We start from the raw sequence: 5,563 nt of genomic DNA on the forward strand, positions 1-5,563 counted from the left end.
GCAGCCGTGGATTGTGTTCTGGCGGGAATCGTACCTGATATGCTTCTTTTCCGGATGCTGTGACGTGCTGTACATGGCGACCCGTCCGGCGCGTATGATTTGCACATCGTACTGGTCTGGCCGGAAACTGCTATGGATACTGCTTCCAGGTGACTCAGCTCGGGGTTCGGAGGTACGGCTCGGACGGAGAATGAAGCTCGAATCACAGCCTACGTGTCGGTCGGATTTTTGTCAGTTATGCGCATCATACTTCATCGCCCGGACGGCCCGGCTCTGGGTATGAGTCGGTCGCAAGGTAAGGCTACGAAAAGCTCTCGGAGAGCTGTCCGACCCGGTTCGGAATCGACCCCCTAGTGTCTACGAACATATAACAGGGCAACACCACCTATGCCTACTTTAAAAAGTTTAATTGCACAAACTAAATAGGCCACCCATGTCATCCCACCTCTTCCTTGAAGATACCAAGACATACCTGAACATTTAACAGTTACAAATAATGTGTGGAGGAATGTGCATCTTTTCACAAGGTTAGCCCTCACTTTCTGCCTGGATCATGATGTGATTTTGAATGAAAATGCACAGGATCCCTGTTAACCAGTTCCCCAGTGCGAGAGCCCTTTCTCAATACTGTACCACAATTGGCGCAACTCCGGCAACCTCTGTAAGCCGCTATTAAATAGTTCACCTGTCACCTAGGTTATTGGGGCTGAAGAGGGTACACTAGGGCTGCAGCACATAATGTGCCACTCTAGGGACTCATCACCAAGACCAAGCAAACTGCCATTGCAGGCTGCATGTCTTGGTGCAGAGAAAACGGAAGAGTCGACATGTTGCAAATCCATGTGTGCCATGCTCACACACAGTGCATGAGGTGTAGGTAAGTCACCTCTACTGCAGGCCTTACTGCCCCATGGCAGGGTGCACTATATAACATGTCTGGTCATATATGCCTGAACAGATATGACCCTACAATATCTAAGGTGATATTTAGATGTTGTAAGTGTGCAGGGAAGCCATATAGAGTACATAGGCTGGACACCATTCATTACGGGCTCCCACGCACCATGATAGCTACACTGAACCCAGGGATGTTTGCTACCAAACATCTTGTCTTAATAAATTCTCACTGATGACAGTGTTGGATTTATTAATAAATTCACACAGAGGGCAACTTAGAGGTACCCTCTGAAAACCTATAAAACACTGGTGTGGATTAGTCTTAGCCAGCCTGCCACCACCACATATGTTTCTGTCCTCATGGGGTGAGAGCCTTTGCTCTCAGAGGCCCAGAACAATGCCTGCTCTGGGCAGAAGTACTTCAAACCTCATCCAGGCTGGAATGGCATTCCAAGGCGGAAAGCTTCAAAGGTGAGGCATCCCAGGCAGATGGATAGGCAGGAAACTTTGTTAGATTAGAAGGAGTGCCCGCACTCAGCCAGCTGTCTTGGACAAAATTAGCCAACCACGGTCAGGGTTATGCCCACTACTCAACTGAAGTGGTCATATGAGGGTGTAGTCGCCCTAAAGGTAGGTAGCCCATTTGCTAATACTTGGTACTTCCTTTAAAGCCCCTAAATTTAGTATTTAGGTGGCAACCCTGGACCCTGAACTTCAGATTCAATGGACCTAAGAAGAAAGCAGACAAAGAAGAACTGCTGACCTGAGAACGGAGTATCTGCTGCAGACATTTGGTGCAAAATCCTGCCTGCTGCCTCAAGTATTCGGCTATCATGGTGTGCTGTCTTGTCCTATTGCTGCAAGGCCTCCAAGAACCCCAGAGCACCTCCACCCCTTCAAAAATCACCCGAGAATTCCCTTGTGGTAAAGTAACTACTCCCCTGCAGACCCCAGGCACAGAATACTCAGAGTTTGGCTTACCTACTTGCCGCTCCTTGGCAATGCCAGCACAGTAACCAAACCAGAAGCGGAACACCAGCTCCAGAGGGTCAGATATGTCCCCCCACCAAGTGAAAGGACACCAGGAGCTACCAGAGATGTGCCTTATCAATACCTGAGGTACTGAACCACCTGCCACCAAGATAAAGAGTTTAATCCAGACTTCAACTGCCCAGTAAGCAAGCACCCATCGAGGGGCATTGGAATCCCTGAAACCCACTTCATGAGAGGCCCAGCAGTCCTGAAATCCACCTCCTTGCCCCTGATTGAGAAGACCATCTTGACGCAGAGAACCTGGCTGACCTACCTGCTCTGTACCCAGCCTGCCCGGCTTGGGTACCGACAAACCAGCTTTCCTCCTGTGGTCTTGAGGCCCTTGTGACGCTATCCCTCATTTGGGTCCCCTGCAGTTACCTGTAAGTCCCCTTGAGCAGCCTGTTTTGAGATGGCCCCCTGTAGCACACCAGTTACCAACGACCTCAGCACCCTGCTCTGGTCAAATCAGGGATGCTCCATATGATCCGCTGGTGACACATTGGATCTGGCCTTCCTACCCTCCTAAAACCTGAAGGTGTACCCCGAGAGCAAACTGCAATTTTCTATAGCTTTTTCTATTTTTCTCTCTAGACTGTGTGTAATTGTGCACAACTGAGTTATTTTCTGAACTATAAAAATGAATAACAAAGGAAGTGCGAAGGCACTAGGAATCAGTATAAATGCTGATCTATATCTAGACGGCCATTTCCTCACCTCACCTGCACACACTGAAACATCAACACCCACACTCCTAGATAGCCTACTAAACCACCATATGCCTGCAATGAGAAAAAGCATGAACAACTAATTCCCGGCGCCACCTCCCAGTAACGCGGCACTGGAACATATACACACAACTCCTTCACATCAAAAACGTGTCACTAGATTGTATTCACTTTCCATGGCAGCAGCACCTATTGATGCTGAGCAGGCGCACAGTGCGTGGTGGGCGGACTTGCTGGACTGCCCCACACTTGAACAATGGCAATACTGCTGCAACCAGAGAGAAAGACTCTCTCCTAACTATAGGCTGAGGCAGATACACTTCCAATTTCGTCACAGACTATACCGTACCCCAATCGCAGTGCACAAGATGGGCCTCACCTCTGACATGCGGTGCACGTGTGGTCCGGTGCTTGACGTCACTTTTGCGCATCTGGCCTGGTCTTGTCCTAGAGTGGCCTCCTATTGGCTAAAGGTATGCGAGACCATCAGTGCTATTACCTCAATCACCATTACACCAAATCCCCTTCTCTGCTTATGTTATAGAGGTTCCAGATGCCTGCCGGCGCTTGATGGTAATGTTATTGGTTTCGGCCAAGCGTAGAGTAGCAATACACTGGGGCTGGAAACCCACACCAATGCTTAAATCCTGGCTTGCTGATGTGGCATACTTTCAGACACAACTAACAGAATTTTGGAATCTTATGCCGACAGCGAGCAGGCCGCACAATATCTGGGTACCACTAGTTACTTACGTACATGGCTTGGCTGAGGCTGCCTCAGACTTTAACACCCCCATGGGCAGTCCTGCACGTACACCTGTACAGGTGACCGATGCCCGGCCATAGGTGCCCGTAGCTCTATAGTGCATGACTTTTACTGTGATCTAACTTGCCTCTGTATGACTCCTCCTTTTTTCTAGAATTATCATCTGATGTGAATGTCAGACGACGTTAAACTACTGCTAGATACCTCATATGCTTGTGTATGAATCAATGATCAGCTGTACCTTGATGATGCCACTTCTGAACTGTGTTTACTAACATGTTTCTATTGAAAATGTTCAATAAAAAAAAGACTCTTAACGCTCAGAAATGAATGGAAAATATCGTGCAACTGATTAATACATGTATAAAAAATAAAAAAAATATTAAAAATGTAAAACTTATCAAACAACTTCTAGAAATTATGATAAAATTGTAAAGTATAAATTAAATATTACCATGTAATATATACAATCATTTAATATATAGTAATAAAAAGAATGTTAAAATATTGTTGAAACTATATATACTAAAAAGTAAAGAAATGTTAAAAAACATAAAATGATTATTAACATTTAAAGCTTATCAAACAATGTTATAAAACGTTATGAAAAATTGTAAATTAGAAATTAACTAATAGTATAACAAATATACAATGATTTACTAAATACTAATAAAGCATATGTTAAATAATAATAAAAATGTAAATATAGAAATGTTGATATTGATAACAATGAAAAATCTGAGTTGAAAATGTACTACAAACAAATGTATATGAATATGATTTACCTGATTTCTTTGTTATAAATTAATGACAACATTGTTTATTATAATTAACTTTATATATTTTTTTATTTTTAATTGAAGTAAGTATGATTAAAAATGTAAAACTATGAAATAATTAGCAATTTGAAACAAATAAAAATAGACAAATGTGTGACATTTCTTTATTATAGAACATTTGGGGAACGTGTTATACACTAAACGGGTGATATTTACTATTCCCACTCAAATCTAACCATATTGGAGACGGTGTTGGACACTAATGGAGCGACATTTACTATTTCCACTCCAATCTAAACCAATTTGGTAAAGGTGTTGGACAATGAAGGGGTGACATTTACTATTCCCACTCCAATCTAAACCAATTTGGGGATGGTGTTGGACACAAAAGCGGTGAAATTTACTATTCGCACTCCAATCTAACCATATTGGGGAAGGAATTGGACACTAAAGGGTTGAAATTCACTATTCCCACTCCAATCTAAACCAATTTGGGGAAGGTGTAGGACACTAAAGGGGTGACATTTACTATTCCCACTACATTTTAACCATAATTGAACGAAGGTGTTGGATTCTAAAGATTTCAAATGTACAATATCCATTTCAAAGTAAAACATTTTCTATAACTATTACAAAATAAAAATATTACATACAAAATCAGTACTCCACATTCTACAACATATTTTTTAATATACAATTAACTAAAATGCTATCTAAAAACGGACTAATCTAGACTACAAACCTTTCTCCGCATATTTATATTTTAAACTATACAATTACCATTTCCATTACTATTCAAAATGTATGTATTGTTCAAAATATGTACTACCATTCATAAACTTCAAACAATAAATTAAAAATAAATTTTACTACAAAATTAACAATCATAAAGTAAACAAATATATGTACATTTTATTTTAAAAATCTATTTATATAATTATTTTCATAAAAATATTTCTATATATTCTACTCAATTTAATGTTTTTCTATATTTTTAATATTTCTTCTTTCCAATTAGATTTTTTTGAATACCAAATAATATAGATATTCTAATTGACAGAAAAGTAATGTTTATTGAAATTATTATTAATATAAATGTCATTCAAAATCGTAAATTACTAATTTGAATATCTGTACAATTATTACCTTACAACGTAAATTTAAAACATAATTATTTTTAAATATCCCCACCCTAATCACATAAAAACCCAATATTTTTCTGCGAAAAAATATATTCAACTATTAATTATATACATTAATACAAGTAATTAAACAATTCAATAAGTTAAATACTGTCTTAGTAAAAACACAAATAAACAATAATAAGCACAAACAGTCAAACACACTAAAATTAATTACAT

The sequence above is a fragment of the Triturus cristatus genome, chromosome 4_1, assembly GCF_964204655.1.
Source record: "Triturus cristatus chromosome 4_1, aTriCri1.1, whole genome shotgun sequence".
Lineage (NCBI taxonomy): Eukaryota > Metazoa > Chordata > Amphibia > Caudata > Salamandridae > Triturus > Triturus cristatus.